Source organism: Miniopterus schreibersii (genome assembly GCF_964146895.1).
Source record: "Miniopterus schreibersii genome assembly, chromosome: 3".
NCBI classification, from domain to species: domain Eukaryota; kingdom Metazoa; phylum Chordata; class Mammalia; order Chiroptera; family Miniopteridae; genus Miniopterus; species Miniopterus schreibersii.
In genome coordinates this window covers 85,299,814-85,327,451 of record NC_138103.1, presented here as the reverse complement: position 1 = coordinate 85,327,451, position 27,638 = coordinate 85,299,814, and positions in this window count along the sequence as shown.

Genomic DNA, 27,638 nt, shown 5'->3' with positions numbered 1-27,638 from the left:
CCCACCCCAGTGCCTCTTTTCTTAACCTGGCTTGTTTGAATTTCCCCCATGAAACTCTCCCAGTGTGTTAGTCAGGGCAGGTTTATTGTCTCCTGGAGACAGGTATCAAACATACCTGGTGTATGTGGACACACCAGCAGAGCTCCTTCCTTGGGCAATTCTACTTGAGTCTTTGTTGCCCCAGAGTCCCCAGCTATAAAATGTTCTAATTACATTACCTCTGTCATAGGGTTCTTCAGAAGATTGAATTAGTTGACACAAATTGAGCAGATAGAATAGTGTCTAGCACCTAGTAAGTAGTATGTAAGAATTAGATATTATGGTACAGACATTTATTTATTCATTTTTGGAAAGAAGTTTTCAGCATATATTATATGCTAGATAATGTTTTTGATGCCAAAACACAATAATAGCTGACATTTCAGGAGCACCTACTATGTGCCAGGTCCTGTGCTAATCATTCTACGTTTGCCTCATTTAATGGGAGAGGGAAAAAGCAATAATTTGTGTTGACTGACTACCATGTGCCAGGAAGGTCCTATCTTACAAGTCAGAGAAGCAGGAACCTGCCCACAGTCACATGAAGAACTGCTTTTTTTCAGCACAAAATCCTAAGCAGACCACTGCTTTTTGGAATAGAACTTTTTCAGAAGGAGAAAACATGTCTGTGCATCTAAGGGAGAGAGCTCCAACTGACCACCTGGTATTAATGCACACTGAGGGGTTGTCATCAGCAGTTTTTAAATACACCTTCCTATCGAACATGAGTAATCCCGAACTGGTTATAAGGTACATGGAGAAGAGGAATAGAAAGGGGGCTGAAAAGGCTTGTTTGTTCGTAGTGCCTGTCCTTTCAGATATATAAGCAGGAAAGAGCGACAGGGACTCTTGAACAGAGCTGCTGAGACTGTTAATTATTCCTTGTGTTTCCATTAAGAGGAGATTTCACAAAAGTTAACATAGGTGGCATTCTTTAAATGGTGGGGCAATGAAGGAAAAGACCAAATCTAATCCAGCCTAGTTGAAAGCTAGCGTATAAAGACTGCAGTGATATGCCTGTGATTAATCCTGAGGCATTTTTCAGTGAAAAATGTAAACTACAAGAGAGCATCATTCTGTTCTTCCTAAAAAAGTCATAAAAGTTTATATTGTTTACATCAGTTCCCTTTATTGTTTCAGTTCATTGCAAGTTCAAGTAACTTGTCCATATTTGAAAGGATTCCTACACCCCTGATGAGACCACCCCCTTGAACTCAAGAACACTTACTCATTGCAGCAGCGCTCTGAGGAACTAATTCTTTTGCAAAGAAAGGATGCTGTTCCCTCAGAGAACATCAGAGGACAGCAGCTTGTCTCTCTGTGGAATCCCTTCTCCAAAGCCTGTTCCTTACCCACCAGTTCTTGATTCTGTCTCATCATTGGATGAGCCCTGTCCAAAGGATAACTTAAGAGTAAGTCAGTGCAAAGGAGGAAGGACGCCAGACAGAGCAGATCTGTTTCCTGTGAGCTGGCCGATGTCACCTCCAGTCCTCAGCAATGCCATTTTGCTGAGGATTGATATGGTTGAAATTACTATAAAAATAAATGACATTCTAGATTCACTCTTCTGCCTTTATATGAAGAAGAGGCAAATATATATATATATATTTTTACTTTACAATTGACACAGTGGGAGAAAAAAAGTTTATTTTGGGAAAATTTTGCTTATCCAATGAAGGTTTTACTCTCTAGTTCTTTAAGCATCAGCTTTTTAAAATTTGACTTTTACAAATGAATAACCAATGGGATCAATATTGAGAGGTAGTATAGTTTACCAGCTAATGCCATCTGCCACCAATAGTGTTCAGATTCCTGAGATCAGATCACAGCTCTGCCACTTTACTGTCGACAGGTCCTTGGGCAAGCTATGATAACTTAGTGATTCAACTTCAGCATTTTAATCCTTGCCAAGTGCTTAGCACAGTGTCTACCTTTAAATAAGGGGCTCAAAATTTAGCTATCATTATAGTTAATATCATTAAGACTCCTTAAATAATATGTCAGATGGAAAATCCTTTGAAGGGGTCTTTTAAAAGATCTTATATAAATTGTCGGGGTGCAAGATCTTTCAAAGAGCCTTTTTCAAAGATCTTTTCAAAACCATCAGCCTATGTTAGAAGTGGCCCTTTAGGAAGAAGTTGAGAAAGTCCAATCCATTAATCCAGAATTTATCAGCAAGATTATTGTTCATGCATATTGTAGGTTCCAACTACATTAAAAGCATGTTTATTTTAACTCAGAGCCTTCTGTTGGTGTTAACTGTGAAGTTACATGTTTCTCTAGCAATTTACCTCTGTTGTTACAAGCAGAACAGTATGGACCCCTCCTTCATTCAGGGCTTGGAGACAACAGTCACTATTTTCAAAGGGATAGCCCTGCATACTGGAGGAAAAACAAACTCTTAAGAATCAAAGATGTTTTCATGTAAATATCCCTAAGATGAGACAAAAAATGGCCAGCAAAGCTAAAGGGGGAATGTCCTGGAGCAGATTTGCTCTGCATAATTAGTACATTCTGCGAGCACAGCAAGGAAAGTAGACATTACTGGATGTCACCAATCTATCCTTAGCTGGACATTAGTTCCAGGTGATGCTCTTGCAGGAGCAAACTCTGTGTTTCTGTGTCTTTTTCTTCTTCTGTAAAGCCACAAACAGTATCAACATTAACTTAACAGTCATCCTATCCCTGAAGTAATATGAAGCCTTGGTTAGGATAACAGAAGGCACTGCAAAGGTAAACAATTATGAAATGTTGAAAATTGCTTGCCTTTTGCTCATAGGAATTTTTCTCCTCCCTGGCAAACCTCTCCCTCTGTGGAAAAAAGCAAAATAATATTCTTAAACAAGCAGATGAGAAAGAACTGGCATGGAGTATAGATATTACTCAAAGAGGCCTGGTATGGTTACACATTGTGTGATAATTATGAGCTAATGCATTAGCTCTTCTAGATAAGGATCTGAAATCTATGATTCCATGTCCTATTTCTAGCATCTCTGAATATACCTGCCCCTAAACAGTTATTTTTGCATTACCAACACAAGAAAAGTATCAAATATGCTGACATCACATCTTTGTAAATCATGGTTTACATAATTTTCCCTTTGGGTTGTTGGGTAGATAGGTACATGGGCGGTCCAAGGAGTGTCAGTTCATTGTTTCCATGATTGTTACATGTTTCATGATTATTACTGTGGTGTTTATAGGTTCCATGAGCACCATTTCAGGATTCAGGGAAAATTCAAGTCAAACTCTGACCTTTATCTTCCCCTGGCCTTCTGAATTCATTTCTGTGTCACTGATAAGCAGTGATGTTGAAATGATTGGTAGAATCTCTACCACAGCTAAAGACCCTATTGTGCTACTAAAGGTGATTGCCACCTTCAGTCACTTGAGGCAAAGAGCTTGTTTACACAGTCAGACAGACTTGAATGACAAGTTTTGCTTTCTCACTTGCAGTTGTGTGGGGCCATAGAAAATTGCTCTGTCTCGCTGAGGTGAAAAATACCTAGCTCCTAGAGAGTGGTTAAGGTTAATGCCATTGGAATAGGCATGGCTGTCATTAGACACTCAATAAATGTAGCTCCTTCCTACTAGAATCAGCCCCATGGAGGCCCTTACAGGCCATGTGCCACAAAACCCCAGTCTATGGTTTTTTCTCAACTTTCCAGGACAGGCTGCCCATCCAGACAGTCTTTAAACCATTTTTAGACTATTGCTTCTACAAGCTGGGAAAACTAGCTTTTTTTCTCCTCTTTGTGAAATAACTACATTAATATCATAGCACTTTCATTTTTTACATGGTTGACTCAAGGAAGGTATTTAAATTAATTGGCTTTCCTGATGGTTCCCAAAGAGTTGATAGGTAGAAAGGTCTTTATATATCCAGGATATGTCATTATCAATATAGTGATAATGATATCCATTCCCTTACTAAGATAATATATTAAATTAAGACACTGCATTAGTATTACAGTTCAATGTTCTTAGCAAAAACCTCTGTCATAAACATTTCCAACTTTAAAGAGGTCTCTTCTAGCCAAGGTGTCTTGTGAAAGCAAAATTTGGCAAGGACATCAACTGTATTGTTCTGAGTGATTAAGAAACCACATATTGCAAATCAATGATCAGGAGATGCGAGTGGAAAATCCCCAAACTGAATAAGATGGTGTTTTCACTCTATTCCGGTCTTCAGATCTTTTCTAAAAGCATTAAAGATCTGGGATAAACACAGTATATTTCCTCTGGATTAAAACAAAATGACAGGTGCATCTCTCTAGCTATGTCACAGCTGTCATGGAAATAGGCTTAGAAGTTTTACCAAACAAAGTGATGTGGCTTCTGGGAAAGTGAGATATTGACACAAATGTCACATGTCTAAAATGAGGTGAGTAGTGTCCTGATTCTTCCCAGGTGAGACCTTACTTGGAGCATGGAGTGAAGTAGATAAGCACAAGGTAGGTACTATGGGAGGGAGGGGTTAAGACCAAGAGGAAAGATTTGAAACCATGACATGTGATAGCCGATGTTTCCTTTGCTACCAAGGCCCACATTGCTATTTCCTCTTCAGGGTCTTGCCTGCCCCTGGCGCTCTCCTGGCAAGTCTAGGTCTCTCTTGTCTCGTGCTGTTACTGCAGTATCCCCTCCTTCCCCCTGGGCCCTCTCCCTGCCAATCCCGCCTTCAGGAGCCAGGATGCTTGGGTATGAGTTCAGACTCTGCCACTTCTAGCTCTGTGCTTCCATTTTACTGGGAGTAATTATACCTATTCCACAGAATTATTGAGAAGATGCAATGTATGCATACATGAGCAGCACTCATACAGTGCCTGCACACAGTAGGTGCCTTGTTACTGACTATTCAAGTACATTTTATGTCCCTTCCTTTTTCAAATACTTCCAGTGGCTCATATTGTCTAAAACTGGAAACCAAACCCCTCAGCATGGCATTGTGTGCTAGCTACCCTTGCTCTAATCCCAGCCCACCTTTCCAGGGTTTCTTATAGCCTATGCTTCAGACACATGCACACTATAATCCAGGAGCATCAGGCTGGATTAATCAAAATCTGCCACAGGTTTTTCTCATCTCCTTGTCTAGGCTTTTACTGCCACTCCTGACTAACGGCCCACTTTCCCCAAAGTGCCTTTTAAAATACTGCATGTCCTTCAGGGCCTGAATCAAATGAACTGTCATCCAGAAATATAGCCCTGGTAACCCCATTTGGAAACATTATTCACGCACTGGATTTTTCTGGCACTCTTTCACTCTGTTACAGACATGGTCACATTCACTCTCGTGGTCCCAGAGTTGGGAGGAGGGGCAGAGGTGCACAGGGATGAGTCGCCAAAAACGGCCCCAGGTTGTACTCTGATGTTTCTGTGCTGAAAAGAGAACATGCCAAGGATTTACCTCTTTCGATACCAGGAGTAAAAGAAGGGAACTGAAGATGGCCCGTGGAGCCGTTCTGTGTGCTAAAATCTGAGACAGCCAACACCCTGAGAAGGGAAGGGGTGGTATCCAGCCAACAGCAGTGCGGCCGGGACTTGGAGGAAGTAGCAGTGGGGTCTCAGTCATTCAAATCTCCAACACTGAACTGATCTCCATGGAGGGATTTAGCTTTGAATTTCCACTCAAATGAAGGCCGCTCTGATCCATTCAGTATTTACATCATCCTATATTTTACATTCTTTGAGCCATAAAAGAGCATGTCTTCTCACTTAAGCTGTTGCCTTAAAATCTTTCTGAGAGCGTAGTTATCACCAGCTAGTGTTACATGTTGGAATCCTTCAGTCCTGCAGGACACTGGAGCTCCTTTAAAGGCAAAACGGGATGCTCCAGCCAGTTCCTACCCTAACGATTTATGATGGTGCAACTTGCTAACATATTAATAGGAACAGATGTTAGAAGCTGTGATAACTTTATGCCACCAGTCCAGAGACAGCTGCCTTAAAGCATTTCAAAATTATTCTGGTCCTTTCCTGATGTTAGAGTTTACAAACAATTAGAAAAGATATGCTCTCTTATTAAAACTTTAGTTCAAGTCATTCCTTCACAGGGTGATAAAGTGTATTCCAATTTAGGGGGGGAAATAAATCTATATTCAATACAAATCTTAGGAATTGAGTCTTGATCACAATGGTGTGTCTTGATGTCAAAGGCAAAGATAATAAACTCTACAACACTTTATTCACAGTCCACAATTAATACCTGGAATCTTTAGAAAACCAGAAACAAAAGGTAGTCCATAATTTTGAAATAGCAAAATATTCTTTACCCCCTAAGGCAGACTGTGATGATTTGGGTTCACAGGTACCAGTCCAGGCATGAGCTTTCCATGCACATCACCAAGTCCTTACCCAGTCAAAAGCCATTTTGTCAGTGGACTTGATAAATGAGCTGGGGCTTAATTCAGTTTGTGGGTTCACCAAGTGAAAGACAAACGTTTGCACTTCATTCAGCCTTGGATAATCCAAAGGTTATACGGCTCTAACAAGATAATCCTTTAAGCACAGTGGCTTAAGTGTCTTTCCATTTGGGGGGAGAATTTATCAGGAGGTTGTCAGAGGAAAAGACCCAAATGATGCTTCTCCAGACATTGAGGTCACCCTGCGCATTTAAGAAGGGCCCTTGCCAAAGAGCCCACACCGAGACAAGCCTACGCGCAGATTTATGGAGCAAGGAGACCACACTCACTGAGAGGGTCCCACAGCAGCCTCCTCACCTCTTCACAAGCTTAGGGATTGGCTTTACCAACACTGAACTCTCCCAGACGTTTATAATGATCTATAGCCTCAGTTTGAAGCTCATCCAAAGATAACTGCAGAACCATCAAGTTTTATTTCTATTAGGCTACTCTGGGATTTACTGAGTCTGCACTGGACTTTGGACAAAAAATGACCTCTGTTTGCTTTGTCACAGGAACATAGGAATCATGCATTTCAATTATTAGCTCCTCACAGACTATTAAAGCCCAGTATTAAAAATTGAACCTATTAAAGATTATGTCCTATATAAAGGTTCTAAGTGAGAAATGTATTCTCCTTTGAATCTGAAGAATAATGGCAGTGTAATAGCAACACTTACACACAGTGTTTCTATAGGTGGGGAGAACATTCATTGGTGGTTGTGTTTAAAATCCATGCAACAAATAGAGTTCAATGCAGTTTACATTTGTTTAAGTAGTAGATTTAACGGGCCATGGGCTAGCAGAGGGAGATGCTAGGTGAAGTCCCTGCATTAATACATGAAAATATAAGTAACTAGAGAAAAATTACAAACTTAGCATTGGGACAAATAAGAAAACGCCATGGATTGCTGCTATAGAAACCGGTTGAGCTCTAGGCAAAGGATATCACAAGAACATCTTATCTTGTCTTTTTCCCAATAGGCTTCCAAGTCTTTGTTTGAAACCTTTTGGACCATGAGCACAGCATCAGAGCTGCGAACCTTCTGCCCTGGATGCCCTTCAGCGGCGCTCACATCTAACCTCCGAGCAGAACAGCTTCTGAAACACTGCCATCTGGCGGCCACTCCAGAGAGAGCATGAGCACTGGGCACCTCACATACCCATCACCCAAGAGAGGAAAGCTGGAGACCAAATTTTCACAAATGGGCATTTTGGGGATGTAAAGTAACATCCCCAAGGTGATTCATCTAACAAGTGACATTTATTTAAAATACGATTTACTTTTTAAAAGTATAACAGTGTTTCTGGAGTGCTGAGTGTGTACCCAGCCAAGGCACCATCCTGAGTAAAACAAAATAGAATTAAAGAAACAGAAAGAAAGAAAAAACAAAACAAAACAAAACCGAGCCATGTGAACACTGCCCAAGAGGATTTGTTTCTGCAATGATTTTTTAAAAGAAAAAAATAGTAAAACAAGTTCCAAGAAGACATGTGCACGCGGAAGACACTCAGGAGGTGGTTGCTGATCTATGAGAGGAATAGTATTAAGGATTGTGTTCTCCCAACTTTTTATTTGGAAATTTTTAAAGCCTAATAAAAGCTGAATAAATATTACCATGAAACGCCTTTATTTCCATCCTTTACAGTTCACCAACTGTTAACATTTTGCTGCTTTCTTTATCTCTATTTCGATCTACTTTCTTTTCTTCTGAAGGATTTAACAGCAAGTTGCAGTCATCATGAGATCTCCTGAAAATTTTAGCATTTATGTCTCAAGGATAAGGGCCTTTTTCTCTATGAGCACAATATCAATGCCACACTTAAAATTAACATCAGTCAATAACCTTGTGTACAATAGAGTCCATATCTCAATTATTTTCAATCGTCCCCCAAAATATTTTTTACATTTTTTTTTTTTTAATTTCTGATTCAAGACCCACTCAAGATTCACATGTTGCTGTTGCATTTGATTAGCATGTCTGGTCAGTCTATATCCATCTAGGACAGCTCCTCCCAATCACCATTTTTGTGGTTCATGACATTCACGCCTCTGGAGAGCCCAGACAATCATCTATACCATTTCCAACATTCTGGATTTGTTCACTCAGTTTGACATCAGATGACAATGTTAGCTGATGCCCGCCTCTCTCATATCTGCTCTCATTTTATTGAATATGAAACTATTTTTTCTGTGGGTTTCTAAGATGAGCACTGGAGTGCCTCTGTGAGGAACTGAGAGATAGCTCATCAAACAACTTGCCTGTCTATGCAAAGAATCAAGGGAGAGACTCAGAGGCCCTGGGACTTTCAAGGGGGGAATGAAGGAGGGTAGTTCTGCTCACGACTGGCAGCTACTGTCATAGGATCTGTCCTCTTCTGATGCACATCCACACAAGCAGAAGTTAAAAGCTTTATCTCTCCTTTTCAATCCCACATTCACAGATATTTTTATTAGAACTTTAAGAAAAAGAACAGTTACATGGTCAAAGCACGCAAAAATATTCTGAAATCTATCAAATTTCCAAAAACCATCCTGTTTTGTTGTTTATCCGTTCCTACCTTCTCAGTCATGACTTGCCTCTGAGAGGGAGAGTTCCGTGTTGCACAGTGTGGCCGTTTTTTTCCATCGTTGCTAAACTGCATCTGCCATCGGCCTGGTGTCCAGTGCATGGCAATCAAGCTCTTTCAGATTCTGGTCTGTGCTCATCTGCATTGTTGTTTGAGGTCTTACATAAAATGAGAACCTGGTAGGTCCTGTCAGTTATTTTATAAGCACATGAATCTATAACATAGAACTTACCAATGTCAAAGACCATATACCCCCCAGCCCTATCTGGGTTCCTCCTCCCCCCAGATGTTGTTCCATTTCCAGCACCCCATCACCCAGTGCTCCTTGATTGCTCCAGCCAAAACCTGACACCCAGGTCTGAGAGGAAGGCTGTGATGGCCCAAGGGGCACCCTGCTTATACCAGGGGTAGTAGCACTTGCTTGTCCAGTGGTGTGACCCAGGCCAAGAGTTGGTCTTTCCCAGCCTTGGCCCTTAGTCAATTCCTTTATAATGTTTGATTAGCAGATAGTTATAACCTGGCCATTCGGACTACTGATTGCTTCACTTTTTCAGAGAACTGAATTTTACAAGTACACTAAACCACTGCTTCGTACCAAAAAAGGGATGCCTACAAACTAGTCAGGGGGAAAAAAAGATGAGCTCTGACTCTGGAGTCAGATATGCCTGAAATCCCAGCTCAACCAACCTCTATCTGTGAGGTTAATCTGTGAGAAGCTATTTATCTCTCTCTCTTTTCATTTTCTCACCTGTAAAATAGAAGTACCAATAATAGGTGCCCCATAGGATGCTTATAAATCAAACATACTATGTGGTTTTTTTTCAGGCACCTTCAAATACCCCAGCATGCTTGCTTTGCTGATTTCAAGGTGTATCGGCCATTGCTACAAGGGTGCAGAAGACTCTCGGGTTTTGCTGATTAGAGAGTTCCTGTGAGCGAGAATAAATAGTAGAATTAGGTAAGACACTGAGAAACCTGAAGGTAGAGGTGCAGAAATTCTTCATGGATGATAAAAAAGCTGTGACTTTGAGATAAAAATGAAAAGTCCATCATAAAGGACGATGCACAGTTATTGTCCAGGAGCACTTAACAGAGGCCTTTGCCGAGCAGGAGGAAATGTGAGTAAACTGGTTCCCCCTCACATGATAAAGGGCCACTGGGCCACCGCTGCAGGAAATCTGCACTGCACTTGGCAGGACATCTGGCCTCAGCTGATAGAAGCGCACAGACCAATGTCCTGGCCAAAAGGACAGAGATGAACGGTCTCACTCTGAATTCTTCCAGAAGTGAATTTGGCTCCATCAGGAGGTCTGGGGGCGTGAGCTCAGGCTCGGTGGGGGGAGCTGTCAACCGACGGGGGCACATCCATGAGCCAATTCTGGTTTACTGCTGGCGGGTCACTCGCGGTCTGCATGTTGGAGATCATCAGTAATTCATTGGTGTTGGACCCTTTTCAGAAGTTTATCCTTGTGCTGCTTGATTTTCATCTCAATATGGCCCAGTCCTCTTGGCATTAACTTCACCTTTACTTTATCCCCTCTAGAAGAATGACAATGACAATCATATAACAAGAGCTGATGCATATAAGCTTACTGTGTACCATCGACTGTCTAAATGCCTTGTGCTCAATCATTAGATTGGCCCAGCAGTGCTTTAAGGTAGAGGCCACTATCATCCACATTAGACCTACGAGGAGAAGCCTGGAGCAGTTAAGCGGTTTGCTCGGAGTCACAGAGCTGGGACGCGGCAGAGCTGGGCCCCGAATCCAAGCACTGGACTCTGTGCAGTGAAACACTGCGTGACACCGTCTCTGACACTCATTCACGCCACATGCTCTTATCACTGACGACTGTATGCACAGGTGCATAAATTCTACTTACACAGCCTTGTGGGTTTCGTGGCTGATGCTGGCCACGGCACTCCACTGTCAGAAGGTGTGTGAGTATACTTCACACTGATCGTGTTTTAATATTACGACAATTCCACTCTTGTCCCTTGTCCTTTTGATTTTAATTACCTACACTGAGCATCACAGTTTCATTCATCATCTGTTTCCAGAACTATTAGACTGATGCTCCTTTGCTATAAACTCACATAAATTATTAAATGTAGGGAATGTTTTATGGTTTTCTTTCAATGAAAGCTGAGAAAGCTGTTACCTAATATATTAAAATAGCCTCAAAAATATCCATGTCACACCCTTTGACCTTCTCAAAGAGACCTATTGACATGTTTGTCATCTTATTTAGAAGTAATAAATATTAGTACATTTCCTAGCAAGTAGAAAGGAGAGAGAAAAAAGCAAATTATGCTTTTTTTTTTTCTACTTAAAAAAAAAAATGAGTCAACGTGTTAGGGCGATATAATTGTTCACATATAGCTTTGAAACAGAAGCTCTAGACATGTCAATAAATAAAGTATGTCTGTATCACTGATGACAGAATTAAATAAAGTGAAAAATATGGGATATTTATTTAAAATTACACCTTATTTAAGATCATTTACAAATAGGGTCTCAAATGTGCTGGTTCCAATGGTTGTACTTCACAGTTTTAAGAAGAAAACATGGAAAACACTTTTCCATGAGCTGCTAGCACAATATAAATTAATACAAATTAGCAGTATCAGTTTCTATAGCCACCATGAGAGAGATACAGCTCACAGATTTTATTTTCTAGTTGGTTTCTTAAAATATAACTTATCAATGCCTCTGTTACATGTATATATCCAAAAGTGCACTTGTCATAGGTACTCTTGTCTCAGTTAAACATTGATTTGTCTGATATTTTAAACATCCAATCTGATTGGCCAGTAATTTTTAAAAGTCAGTTTCATGTGTACCCCTCACATGCCAGCCACTTTGAGGAGGTAGCTATCATAAATTAACAAGCTATGTAATGAGTCTCTAAGAGCAGCACGGTCACCAAAATAACTTTCCAGAAACTAAAAATTTAACCTGCCTGCTGTTTAGGAGTTTGGCTCTGCAGTGGATTTCAAAATCAGGTCCACAAGTCATGCAATTTGGGGAAAGTTACCTTACCTTCCTGTGAGTCTCAGTGGCCAACTCAGTATAATAGAAACAAAAACAGAACCTGCTTTATAGTATTGAAGTGGGGATCAAATAAGATAGTTCGTGTGAAGCACTTAGCACAGTACCTGGCACATGGACAGCATTCAGTAGTGCTGGCCATGATGATCATCTCATCACCACCACCATCACCATCACCAATATATTCTTTTGCTGTTGTATCCTAAATATGACTCATCTGCATCACTCTTGAGATGTACAAATTAAAAAGGTAAAACCAAAAAATTGTAACTTATTGAAAATCTGAAAAAGTTACTGTTGGCCACAGGTTCTAGTGAAAAGACAGTCAGAAGATCCCCATGCTGGGCACTTGGCATTCTCTTTCCATCCTTACAGCCACCCTGTGAGGCAGGGTTCTCATCTCCTACGCAGGGCCAGAGAAATGCCCAAATTCCTCCTGCTTTCAATGCAGGAGGCAATTCCTTGCACAGAAGTGACTTTGTACGGTACCACATGACCCCACCGCTCTGATCCCATTTAGGGCGGACAAGGAAAGAAGGTTTCATCCGATGGCAAATAATCTTACAGGTGTGTCCAGGAGAAACACGGCTTTAGGCTGGCATTTGGGATCCGGTCTTCCCTGGGCAATCTGAACTCAAGGCATTCAGGGAGAGGACAGCTGGTCGGCAGGTGGCAGAAGGAGCAGAAGAAACCAAGGGGGTAGCGGTGAGTTTCCAAAGTGGCAGAGCACTAGAAAAATGGCCAAATGTCTCTGCTGCTGAGGAGGAAACAGATAGTCCATTTTTCCCCAGATGGCTGTAAGGACACGCCTTATCCTGGGAGGGAGAACAGAGTGGTCACCAAGCACAAATGGGGCCCGTTTAGGCTGGACACCATGAAACTATCTGGTAACTAAGATGGGATATGGGAATGACAGGTAAATGTCATTGTTAAAAGTCAGCGGTAAACACAGGTCTCAGGAACCTTAAACACCTTCCAAAGAGAAACAAGTTGATGTTTTTAATACGGGGGGGGGGGGGAATGGTATAATTTTGTTATCCTTCTAAACTACTTTCTCAGGATTGAAAGCAGCTACAAGATTCTATCTTCACAGAAGAAGCCCAGCTGACATTCTTCTGTGCCTGGGATTCACCCACGTGCTCCTCAGTGCCAACAAGAGTCCAATTTGCAGAGAGCTGTGAAATTTCAGCAAATTGACTTGGCCACCACCACAGTCCAATGTTTTTTTTTTTTCAGTGGCCTTTACAATGAACGATTTTATTTCTAATGTAATTGCTGAGTGGATGATATTTTTAAGAGCAATCTCTCTCTCTTCCCATGTCTCTCCTGGCTCCTACTAAGAGTTCCATCCTGAACCTTGTGCGCTGGTGGACAAGTTCTGCATTTACCTCCCTCTAGCCCCAATGAGATTGTTTTCTCTCTAAAGAAAAGAATGTATATGGATGTGTATATGTATATATGGATGGATAAATAGATAATAGATGATATACATACACATAGTTTATTTTATATATATATATTTATGTTTTATAAATATATATTTTATATATATATATAAAACCAGGTCACTGGAACTTAGACTAATTTTTTATATAAAACTATATACAATTAACAGACACCAAGATAATAGCATATTTAGGCCCAGATTTTAACTTAGAAATTTTGACTTCTATCACTAGCCCACACATTTCTGTCCTAAGGCTCTTCACCATGTCAAATTATAATTCACATAAGCATTTGATAAGCACTCATTAATTCTCTGACTGTCAAAAGAAAAGGTGGCCTTGTCAGCTCATTCTATTTGAATTTCTGATTTGGATAGCACCAGAAATTATAGGGTCACACAACTGCTAGTCAGATAGGTTTCTTTTCAAAGGTTGCCACTGGGGTGTGAGAAGAACAAGCTACATGAGTGTGCATCACATGTAGTCAGGATGGTAGGTCTCCTGCACTTCTGAGTGCACACTAACATGTTGCAGAGTTCTTAGCAAAGAAGGGCACAAGTCTGACAAATTGGTTTCTTTGTAGGCTCTCAAAGACACAGCTTGACTTTCTTAAAACACCATGAAGTGGTTTCATTTGAGATAATACCTGAGAGAAGCATCTTCAACCAGTGTCTTCTTCTCTAATCACTGTCCTAGAAAATCAAATTAGTCACCATAGAGAATCATATTGAAATTCCTACGTTATCCCATGGACGTTAAAAGTGCTGAGTTATAATTTGACATGGTGAAGAGCCTTAGGACAGGTTTAATGCAACTTAATAAAATCATGACCTGCTTTGATAAAGTACATGACATACCCTCTCATTAAATCTAACAGTCAGGGTTCTTAATGCTTCTGAGGGGTGTAAAAATTTTAGGATAGGGGGTAAAGGCAGCAACATGAGTCAAAACAGTAACATGGTGAGCGAGGATGTGTTGGAATGCTAAATAGTCAACATAACAATTGAATTCTGTCCATGTCATGTAGAGTTAAATATGTCACAAATGCTACGCACAAAGCCACCCACTTCCCAGTCAAACTGCCTCTTTCAAGAGTTGGAAACCAAGTAAATACCACTCCTCCTCACAACGCCCAACTTTCTTAATTCCAGAGTAACTGCATCTTTTCACAGTGGCCCAGTGTCCATTGATTTTGCAACCAATGCAACCTGATAATATTTTGCTCAGAGGTTATTACTTGGTTCCTAATTGTTGTGTTATTGTCCCTGGGCCTCATTTCTTAACATCTAGGCTAATTTACAATGATTTCTACTACTGCTATTTTTTTTCTTAATGAATAAATAAATTGGGTTTAAAATTTTTGTCAATAGTTTCATGACATGCTTATACCGTTTGTCTCTTTCTCTTTAATTTTTTCTTGACACTATAGTTTATTGTTTTTGTGAGTTAATCCAATCCACTCTTCCTCTATCACTAGGCTAATTAATGGCAAGCTAAAACTCATCAAGAGGGGATAAAACATCATGTTTTTCCCAATATCTTAAAAATAATTTTCTGGAGACCCCTTAATTGACAGTGGTAAATGTCTGGATCAATATTGACAGTAGCGCCCGGCCGGGCTTGGCTCAGTGGTTGAGCATTGACTTAGGATCCAGGCTATCGGGGTTCGATTCCCAGTGGGGGGGCGTGCAGGAGGCAGCCAATCAATGACTCTCTCATCATTGATGTTTCTCTCTCTCTCTCTCTCTCCCTTCCTCTCTCTGAAATCAATAAAGACATATTTTAAATATATATATATATATATATATATTGACAGTGGTGATACTCCATGTGGTAGTGGAAAGGATAAGTTCCCAAGCACTTTTCAAATCCCTCTTGGGCTTCATGAAAGAACTGGTAAAATTGTGGGGTACTGGGATATTGTAACATTAGTAGTGAGAGTTAGAAAAACACATTAAGGATCCCTCACTTTGTTTCCCCAGGTTGATGTCTGGGAAGCAGAAGTTATATCAGGAGCTGATGTGTTTGTGACACAGTCTCTTCCTATTGGAACCAAGTGTCAAGGAGAAGAAAGAAAGATTTTTATTTTCCTCCCAGCTATCAAATTTTCCTACTATTGCTGTCAACCCTTTTCCCTCCTCCTTCTAATGCCTTTTTCTATCAACCTTGGTTTTTTCCCAAGGCTTCGTCTAGTATGACAACTCCCAAATGTACACATTTAGCTCAGCCCTCTTCTCTGAGCCTCAGAATCATGTACACATGTGTCTACTTGACACCTGTGCTTGGAAATCCCACAGTTATCTCTCCCTCAGTCAGTTTGGGTGCTGGGAGCACAGATGCTGGATGGAGGAACCGACAATTACCTCCCACCTCCCTCACCCCATTGCAGTCTCTCCCATTCACTGGGTGGTGAGAATGAAGTCTTGTGGTTTCAGGCTTCTGGTAGGGGCATCCTTGGTGAGAGGAGGGAACATCAGTAGGAAGGTGTTACAGGTGAAGATGAGCTAGAAGAGGGCAGGGTTGCTAAAGGATTGGACTTGGGAGTCAAATTTCCAGGATGAGGAGAAAGATGGGAGCTTGGGTGATGAAAAGCTGGGTAGCAATCAAGAGGTATAGCAGGAGATGTGTGGGGATTGGGTCTCCAGTTTTCTATTTTTACTTTTTCACTCTCTATATTACTATGGAAAAGAATACATTCTCACAATTTCCCCCTTAGCTTCTGATAATTTCTCCTCTAAGTCAACCACATGGTTCTCTTGAGATTTTCTAAGGATTTGGTATATGTTCATTTGTTTGACAGAATAATTAATTGAGCATCTCTTGTGTACCAGGTACTATCCTAAGTGCCAGACACATAATGGATAAAATAAAATAGACATGGACTGTGTCCTTGTGGTGCTTAAAGGATACTGTATAGACCTAGATAAGAAATATTAAATGTAGCCCAGCCGGGCGTGGCTCAGCAGTTGAGTGTCGATCTAGGATCCAGGCGATCGGGGTTTGATTCCCAGTCAGGGCACATGCCCGGGTTGCAGGCTGCAGCCGATCAATGACTCTCTCATCATTGATGTTTCTGTTTCTCTCTCTCCCTCTCCTTTCCTCTCTCTGAAATCAATAAAGATATATTTTTTAAAATTAAATTAAATGAAATTTTTTTTAAAAGAAATATTAAATGTAAAATCACACACACAAAATACAGTGATCATAAACACTATGGTAAAAATATAGAATTCTATGACTGAAAATACCAGAAGAAAGTACTTTCGATGTGGTAATCATAAGAGGCCTCCCTGACATTTAAGCTGAGAATATGGAGAATAGACAGGGAATGCTCCAGGCACAGAACAGCCATTGTCAAGGCCACTAGGAAACAGGGTTTGTGTGCTGGAAGAACTGAGCAAGGGAAGAGAGACATGGAATGAGGTTGTAGAAGACCGTATAGGGCCATTCATGTCACATTCTGTTATTTGGATTGTACTTAAGTGCCATAGCAAGCCGTTCGAGTGTTTATGTAGGGGCATGAAAAGATCCAGCTAACATTTTAAAAACAGGATTGTAGCTGGTGAGTAGGTGGCAGGAAAGGAGGCTGGGAGGCTGTTGTAAGGAGGTTATTGAAAGAGATGACACTGCAGACAGTGGAGATGGAGAAAACTGGGAAAAATTCAAGGCACATTGGTAGATGCAAAATCAATAGTATTTGTGGATGGATTAGCTGTGGGTTTGATAGAAGGAGAAATGAAGGCTGACTCTTAGGTTTTGGCTGGAGTGCTGGGTGGATTTTGGAACCAATTCCCAAGATGAGAAATTGAAGGTCAGGGAGATTTGTGAGGACTAGAAATCACGTGTTTAGTCTTTATATGTATATATATATATAATCTTTATTGATTTCAGGGAGAGGGAGAGAGAGAGATAGAAACATCAATGATGAGAGAGTCATTGATCAGCTGCCTCCTGCATGCCCCCAACTGGGGATCGAGCCCCAACTTGGGCATGTGCCCTGACCGGGAATCGAACCCGGATCGCCTGGATTCTAGGTCGATGCTCAACCGCTGAGCCACACCCGGCCAGGCTCATGTGTTTAGTCCTAAACATTAAGACTGTGATGCTTGTGGGACAGGACTTTCAAGCAGAGATATGAAATAGACCTGTGGGTACATGATTCTGAGGCTCAGTGAGGTCTACCAAATGTATATATTTGGGACTTGTCACAATAGGTGAAGCAATGAGAAAGGATGTGACTGCTTGGGCTTCCTCACAGCATGGTGGTCTAGGGTAGTCTCCTCACATGTCAGCTAGCTTCCTTCAGAAAGTGGGTTCCAGAGAGTCAGGCAAAAGCTGAAAGATTTCTTATGATTTCATGTCAAAAGTTCCATCATAAACTGTGAAATTTTACACTTTGATTGGACTTTTCCCAAGTTCCTCTCTGCAAACTACTTAGCTGTGTCTGATTCCTCCAGACTCCAGGTTTAAGCTGAGATTGTTTTCTTACTGGGTCCGTATTTAAACTGCATTCTAAAATGTAAAATTTTTACTACAAAATATACTAACAAAAGTAAAAATTGAAAGATAGCACATAATTGCAGAGACTTTCTTCTTGGAAGGACAACAGAAAAGGCAACACAGAAATCATGAGAAAATGAATAGGAAATGGAAAAGCCATTTTTCAAAACTTCGATGTCATTTAATACCAAACACACAAAATCTAATATGGACCCCTAGTTCACAGTTTGAGTTAAAGAATAATCCCTAATAGTGGTTTCAAAAATAATAGCTTCTCTTTCCCTCTCTTTTACCCAATGTCTCATTTCTAAAACCTCTTCTCTCTCTCTCCATAAAGATTATTCATCTCCAAACCATATCTTGAAAACAAGACACCAAAGCCATACAGCATTTTTCCTCTTTTAGAGTTTTTTTCTCTTTATTTAATTAAATTTCAGATCCAGATATTCTACCAGTCTGTCCAGACAGCCACTGAAATTTGATTAAAATAGTTGTACGCATAATTATATCAGCAACGCTTTAGGGTTATAGAGACTGCAGTATTTAATTACATAAGCTATTTTTTTTTAACAATTAACAGTTTTTCATAGTGAATTTCTGGCCCTGGTCCTAATAATGAATGTGTCTCACCATTTCTACACTAATTTTTATTCCAAGGAAACTTTTTAATGCTACATTGACTGGAGTTAACTCATTTTTTCCCCCTTTTCAGATAGTATCAAAATACCAAATGCCATAAAGTTCAAAATTGAGTGGAAAGATTGTGTTTCAAGGACCAGTAGGGAGCACAGAGCCTGGGCACCAAGAGCTAATTTGAGCTGACTCCCTCTAGAAGTATAGCTCTGGTCCTCCTCCAAGGTCGGCATGTTGGTGTTATGAAAAAATAACAGATGAGCCCGGCCGGGTTTGGCTCAGCAGTTGAGCATCGACCTAGGATCCAGGCGATCAGGGTTCCATTCCCGGTCAGGGCACATGCCCGGGTTGCAGGCTCGATCCCCAGTCTGGGGCTTGCAGGAGGCAGCCAATCAATGACTCTGTCATCATTGATGTTTCTATCTCTCTCCCTCTCCTTTCCTCTCTCTGAAATCAATAAAGATATATTAAAAGAAAAAGAAAAAATAACAGATGAAACACACCCCTGAGAACCAGCAAAGTGCTAGGAACCATAATTAGGGAGCTATCAAGACACATTGCCATTTTTAAAAGCAGGTAAAATTGTTTTTAATTCAAAGGAAAATAGAATAAAACAACTTTGTCATTCTTACAGTTTGGGAGAGAAATATTTTCAATCATCCAAACTATGAAAATGTCAAAGTTTCACCAGCATCTATGTTATTTAAAATTAGACATACTATAGATGTTTATTGAGTCTTCTAGAGTTCTTTAGAAAATTAATAGCATATGTCTGAAAAACTTTCATGTTAAATTATTACAGCCATACTTTTTTGGCAGAAATCACAAATTGGATATCCATAAGCCAAGTGGAGCCCTCATATGTGTTTTATTTGACCCACATTGTGTTAAAAATAAGTGAGAGATTTCATCCAAAATTATTCACTCATGTATTCAGCAAATATTTACTGAGTACCCTCATGCATGCCAAGCTCAGTACCAGATTCCAGAAATGCTGCAGTGAAAAAAGACTTGGTCCCTGCTCTTATGAGGCTTACAGTCAAGAAAGGAAGACAGGTTATGAAACAAGCAGACAGGAAAAGTGTGATAAATGTTATTATAAAGTCAAGGGCACTGTTGCGTATGTACAATAACTAGTATTTATTGGGCATTTACTATGCACTAGAAATTGTCTCACATGCTTTGCCACATTCAATCACACAATAGTTCTATAAGTACTGTTATTATCATTTCCATATTTCAGGTGAGCATTCTAAAGCACAGAGACTTCCAGTACTTTGCCCAATATCAGTTATCCTTTTGAATTCAACATTTTGATTTATCTATTCTGGATTATATTTTCAAATCATTAATTTCAGGAAGGGAACATGGGTAGTTTCATGATGTCAACAATTACTCATATTCTATTGGAGATGCTAAACTATTTTTTAATACGTTTTTCTTATTTTAACCCATGGGTAGTGTATTGATGGTATAATGAATGAATATAGACTTTGAAGCTCCTTAGACCTCAATTTGCAGTTGAATGTGCCACTTTCTAGTTTTATGGTTGTAGGTAGGCAGAATTTTGGTCCACATGATCTTTACCCTGTGGTGTTATACCCATAATCATATTATGCTACATGACAAAAAGGACTTTGCAGATGTAACTAAAGTTCCAAGCCAGTCGACCTTAAGATACAGAGATTATCCAGATGGGCTTGCCCCAATCATATAAGGTGACTTAAATGCAGCTTTCTCTGGCTGAGGGAAGAGGAGATATTGCAGAAGACAGACAGATTAGAAGCATGACTCAGTGTGCTGCTGTTGGCTTATTGGGTGCCTAATATATGTCACACAGTGTCCTTCACCTTTAGTAAATAGTAAATTTTAATGTCAATTAAATCTTAATGAGGAAAGGCATTTTTATAATGTAAAACTACTTGCAACTATTACTATCAAAATCTAAGTCTCATAGCTATAATTAGTTATTGGCCAAAACCTAGATAGATCCAGGCAAAGTCTAACTCTCCATTCTTTGTGTGACCACTGGGAATCAATGTTCATCACCCCACCTCAAACCCCTCTTATTCCTTCAGTATAGAAAGCTTTCCTTTATCGCTTCTTCTTACTCCAAAGCCATTCATTTGTGCATCAGATTCAAGATTTTACAATACTCATAAGATTATTTTTATTTCAATGCGCATCTAACAATGCAGCCTTAGTAGGAAAATTAAATGTGCTTTATAGTTCCACCCATTCATGCATCAATTCACCCATTCATCCATCCTTTCACTTTCACTTACTAGTAGCACTAGTTATCTACTAATAAGTAGAGCATTGTTTCCATTTTTCTGCTTCCAAGAGCTTTCAATCCATTAGCAAGATAAGAGACACTTGAATATTCATGGTACAAGAAATACAAGATAGATGTTGTCTAGGTCACTTCCCAAGGCTGGGTACAGAATCATCCCACCCTCAGGTAAGACTTGGAAGCAAATATTACAGCAGTGAAAAAATAACCAGGCCATGAAGCCCTGTTATTCATTCTTCAAGTGACTTCAGGCAGCAACTTCCCCCTCTGGACTCTGTTCTCAAGAAAGTGGAGGGAACCCTCTGTGTAGAACAGAAACGGTCACTTGTTGCCCCAGGACCTCACAGCCAATCCACATGGCCCTCACCCACCTGCGGTTCAGAAACAAGAAAGTATGAACAGGGAGACTCAGGAAAAATCTAGCTTCCAGCCTCTTCCTCTCTCCAACTGAGAAGCAGGAAACTAGGAGAGACTTGCAAATGAGAAAGGAAAAAATAAGGTGGGAACTTCACCAGGATAGCTCAGCAATGATACAGGAGTTAAAACCTAGGCTTCCTTGACTTTTAGGTCAATGGTCTCATGAAGTCAGAACAAAGAAACCTCACCAAGTCTTATCTTAATGTCAAAAGAAATCACCGACACCTGACATAGTTAGAATTATGCTTACCAGAATTTATAAAACTATATATAGTACTTCTAATGTACTATTGTCTCATTGCCATACCTTTAATGAGTAGAAACTATCAACATAGAATTCAAATTCAAAGTGATTTTCTCTCTTTATATGGAAAATCAGCAAACTTCTTACCCCTTTCCTAAAGCTATGCTCTACCTCTCACATCTATAATCCATGATATCAGTGACATATGGTTCCTAAGACATGTAAACATTATTTTAAACTACAAATAAAATAAGTTTAAGAACACTTTAACACTATCTGTTAGCTGCTCATGTTAATCACTCTGAAATTATTTACCAATTCTGATATTTTGGACAATTTAAAAGGAAAGATTAAATAGTTCAGATAAACTAGGTAGTCCACAGGTATGTACAACAGAAGCTGAGAATGTGAACTGGGAGATCAGTCTGGGTGGGTCTGCCTCCTGCCTCCACAACCTCCCAGCTTTGTGACTTAGGACCAGCTACTCTACCTTCCTCTGCTTTAACGTGCTTATCTGTAAAATGGGGGTCATAGTACTTGCCTGTATTACTTACCTATTGCTGTATAACAAATTACCCAAAACTTAGAAGCTGAACACAACAAGTATTTATTATCTCACACAGTTTTTAAGGATCAGAAATCCTGGAGTGGCTTATCTGGGTAGCTCTGGACCAGTTACCCTCATGCAGTTGTAATTAAGCTACGGACAAGGGCTGCAGTCATCTTGAAGCTGGACTGGAAAATCTACTTCCAAAATCACTCCTGTCGTTGGCAGTACTCGTGGCTGTGGGTCAGAGGTTTCAGTTCCCTACCATGAGGGCCTCTCCCCAGGGCTGTCTGAGTGTCCCCAAAACACAGCAGCTAACTTCTTCCCTGAGTGAGTAGGGGTGGGATAGATAAAGAGAAAGGGTGGGGGGAGGGCGGCAGTGGAGGAAAGGAAGAAAGGGGAGAGAGGGAGAGAGAGAGAGAGAGAGAGAGAGAGAGAGAGAGAGAGAGAGAAAATCACCAAAATGGAAGCCATAGCCTTTTTATGACTCTCCAAAGTCCCTCATCATCACTTTAGCCTTATTCTACTCATTACAAGTCATTAAGTCCAGTTCACATACAAGAGGAGGGAAATTAGACCTCACCTTGAAGGGAGGCGTTGCAAAGAATTTGTTGACTGTTGTTGTTTATTTAATTTTTTCCATATTTTTAAGTACCCCACCACCTGACAGGATTATGATAAAGAGTAAATGAATCAATACATGTCAAACACATACAGCATGCAATGAGATTTTGATAAATGCCAGCACTTATCACTGTTTTTATTATTCATGGTATGCTCGCTGGGTTCCAGGCACTGCGATCTGTCAAGGAGAGGCAGAGCCAGAAGAGAGCTTATTACATTCTGACTCTGGAGCGAGCATCTAAACCAAGGATGGAGCAACACATGGGACCTGAGGGGGAAGAAAGAACACCAGGAAGCAAAGAGAGGTCTGGGCTAGGTCAGCCCCGAATCCCACCCTCCTTCTGGACTTGCCTCATTGTTTACGTCTGTTCGAGTTTGTCGTTAATGTCAGCATCCCCCCTGATCAATTCCTAAACATCCACTGCCGTATTTTACATACGTAGTCATTGATCACACAACTATGACTCGGTAGGTCACTTTGGTTATGGCCTCAGGATCATCTCTTTCTTCCAAATTTCATAGCACCTGCATTTAAGATATACATTTCAAGTGCCTGGCGGTTCGTTTTCTTCTTGGAGATTCAATAGAAAGTACAAGTGGTGGATTAGCATGTGGTGGTGTGTTATTATCACATTGTAATATTAGTTTCACCTCTGAAAGATTTAGACAATATTAGTAGGAAAATACAATATAGTAGCTCCTAGCTAAGTACACTCCTTAAGCATATTTTTATTTCTTTGAGAATATTTAGTTTGGAAAAGAAAAGGAACCGCAGAATTTTTTAATAAATTAGAAAGAATTCCTGTGTGGAGTTTTGGTTAATTATGGGAACTCACACACTGCTAATTCCTAGTCATCTATCTTTGAGCAGACTCTTTAAATTTCTTATTGGAGTCAGGATATTTTCTTTGGTTTGACATTAATGATAGCTAAAAATTAATTTTTCACCCACAGGAAATATTAGTCTCTCATTTGAGAGTCAACAATATTATTTTTCTCAGATAAATCACCAGTGAGTCAGCCAGCTCTGAAACCCAAGCTTCATAAATCATAAAAATCATGAAGTTGAAGGCATCTTAGGATCATTCAGCCCAGCCCTTATACGGACAAGGAAACTAAATCCTAGAGAGGCAAAAAGAATTGCCTACAGTCACAGAAATTGAAAGCAGGCAGGTCCAAATCTAGGTTTTCTCACTCCCAAGGCCCTTATTTTTCAACTGCCTTATTGTTGGAATCAAGATATTAATTAACATATTAATTCCAGCAATAATGTAGATATATTAAGGAACTAATTCCAACAATTATATAGAAATTCCAATTGTCATTTAAAATAAATAAAAATATGCATTGAATTTTAATTATTAATTACTCATCAGAATGGAAAAGGGGCATGAGCTGTTCTGTTCTTTCCCTGTGTTCAAAGTTTTGACTTCCCATCTGACCTGAGCCCATCTTGACTTACTCTATATTTGTAGCCTTTAGGGAGGGTTTCTCACTTTTATGTTCCTAAGGGTTGCAAATTAGAAGGCAGGAAAGTTCTATATTCTCAAGTAAAGGTCTTTAGCTTTCAAGTCAGCCCTTTAATTAACCACCAGGTTTACCTAAAAATGATTTGTGTTTTATAACTTGACCCTCTACACTTTGTTTCCTTCCCAACAGAAGATGATCAGAGCTCCTCCTATGGTTGGCTGCAGCTCAAATACATCTGAAAATAACAGAGGATTTTATTTTGTAGCCTTATACCTGTGCTCTTCACACTGTTGATCTACCCAGGGAACACCATGAACAGCACTTATTAATCTTGTTGAAAGAATGTTGGCTTGGAATTTACAATGTGCACTTCAGGGAAAATCAGCTTTCACCTTGTGAGTCCTTCTTAGCATTTCATCACAGCATCTTAAAAAGGGGGAGGTGTTTCTCTTACAAAAAAGAGCAATTTTCTTGTTTTACATCAGCTTATTGAGTTTCTCTATGGAAACTGCTGCCTAAATATTTCACATTCATTGATTCCCATTTCTCAGTTAATCATCCAGTAGACAGAGCCTCAATGACAATTTTTCATGTTTTAGTGTGTCTTAGACTTTCTAGAGTAGAGACTCACTTATATTCCTTGGAGATAATTCTTGTAATTAAAGAATGTTGCATTTCTACAAAGCCATAGTCAAATAGTATGTATTGAGACATAAGGCTATGCCTCTGCCCTGTGGTCATTTAAATATTAAACTGATCAAGACTTATTTCAGAATGTCATATGGAGTTAACAGGAAACATGCAGTGGATTGGTTCTTCAAAAAGGGAGTTCAGCTTGACCGGCATGGCTCAGTGGTTAAGCATCAACTTATGAACCAGGAGGTCATTGTTTGATTCCTGGTCAGGGCATATGCCTGGGTTTCAGGCTCAATCCCCAGTAGGGGGCGTGCAGGAGGCAGCCAATCAGTGATTCTCCCTCATCATTAATGTTTCCTTCTCTCTCCCCCTCTCCCTTCCTATCTCTGAAATCAATAAAAACTTTAAAAAAAAAAAAAAAGGGGGGGAGTTCACAGCCCTGGTAGGTGGCTCAATTGCTTGAAGCAGTGTTCTGTACACCAAAAGGTTGTGGGCTCAGTTCCTGGTCAGGCTATACCTAGGCTGCGGTTCCATGATGCCCAGTCAGAGTTCTTACAGGAGGCAACTGATTGGTGTTTTGCTCTCTCTCTTGCTCTTCCTTCCTCTCTTTCTAAAAATCAATAAAAACGTATTTTTTAAAAAGTTAAATAAAGAACAAATGAACTTAATTTTAATGTTTCATGTAAGAAACATTAGCAATAAATACATGAAAGATCACCTTTGCAGCAATATTTACATTAATCATGAAAACTTGTTAGACTGCAATCACAAACACAAAGCACAATTAAAAGTAAAAAAGTCCCTGATGAACAAAATAGATCCAGAGACATAGAAGCATGGAACAGACTGAGGGATCTCAGAAGGAAGGTGGGGGTGGGGGAGATGGTGGGGAGAGATTAATCAAAGAACTTATATGTTTATGAGCATAACCTATGGACACAGACATTGGTCTGGGGAAGGCCTGGGGGTAGAGTGGATGCAGGGTGGAGGGGATTAATGGAGGGAAAAAGGGGACATCCGTAATACTTTCAACCATAGATAAATATTTTTTTAATTTTAAAAATAATAAAGACTACCAGTGAACTTGCAAAAATAAAAAAATAATAAATAAATAAATAAAACTTGATAAATACTCATTTTCTACTGCAGACACATAGTATTATCTAGGTCTTTCTATAACTTCTTACTCCTCTACACAATATAACTTTTTGTGTTTCTATAAATATCTTAAGAAGCAAAAATCAGGATGATGCTAATAAAAAATGCAAATAAAACCATAGTTCTCTGCATTAAAAAAAGTTAAAAATATCCATATTATTTTACACTCTCTTTAAACTGGTGTCAACAATGCCTTAGAAGGTGGAACTCAAGTAACAGGAGAGATTTCATAAAACCTTTCAATGGAGATATTTTCAGATCTGTTTTAGGTCAGAAATAGAGAACAAATTAAAACATGTCTTTATCAAATAAACTTTCTAATGGCATAATTTAATATGCTCAAAAGACATATTGAAAACCTGGATGAGAAACTGAGGTTCTCTTTTTACAGATGGCTGAAAGAACAAATGTTCAATATTTAGTCATTTTAGTGATGGTCTTCTGTGAAAACATGTCGATTTGCAGCACAGTTGATGGAAAATAGCTGGTGAGAGGAAATGAAAAACAAAAGATCAGCAAGTATGTCAGTGAGCATTTAGGGTGAACTGGAAAAACTGAATAAATAGCAAATGTGGTGCCAAGTCAATGAAGACAAACCGCTGGAGTGGTAGTTGTCAGACTCCAGACTGTGAAGACCAATAAATGCAGCAGTGTTCATTTCATCATTCGCCAAGACCAAAGGGCTTGCCTCTTGATCTTCTCATTGTGTTCGATGGGGTGGTAAAAAAAAAGGGGGGGGAGGCACTTAGATAGAACAAACAACTTGACCAAAAAAAACCATGAGTGCTTAGAGATGTCTCCCATGAAATGAGAAGTAACTTTGAAACCTTACTTTGGGAGACAGGAAATAGATTGAGAAATGTCAGCTGATTCATAGGAGCAGAGGAAGTGAAAGCTAAGAATACATATAAAGGGGGCTGGAGGATGAGTAAGAGGAGGGGATTTAAGACTCCAGTCTGGAGGGACAAGCATGACAGAGGGCAGGAGTGAAAAGAGGGCCTGAATTCGAGGACGTTTGTTGACACTGTTACAGGGAGCCCTCATTTCCTTTCTTCCCTTCCTACCCAGCCTAGATGGGAGCCAAATGATGGAGAACTCCAGAAAATAGAAATGGGATATTCCTGACATTTGAAAGATTTGATACTGTCAATAGTAGCTGTTGTTTTATACAGTTTCCAGATGTGAACCATTTTACCAACTGGGAGCCCTCATATGAAAGGGTTTGAGGAATCTTTGAGAGACCCTGAGGGAAGACTCTTCTGACTCCCTCCTCCAAGCACCACCAAGAGATCCTTCATCACTGACCAGGGTGACCTGCTCTGTGAATGGTACGTCTCCTCCTTCCGTTACCTGTTCCTGTGCAGGGGGCTCACGAGCAAAGCAGCTGTGCATGACCTTGATAATAATGAGTCTCCTTTCAAAGGCCAGCCTGACTACAGTTGCAAGCTCCTGATATTCCAGCAGTAGTCACCTACCCAGGCCTGAGATATGAGACCACACTTCAAGGGGACAAGGCCTCATGGCATGTCAAACAAACAGCAGTGTTTCTGCCATGGAAAGGAGGGCCATTTGAATGACAGCACAGCTCCTGCAGCCCCACATTCACATCATCTC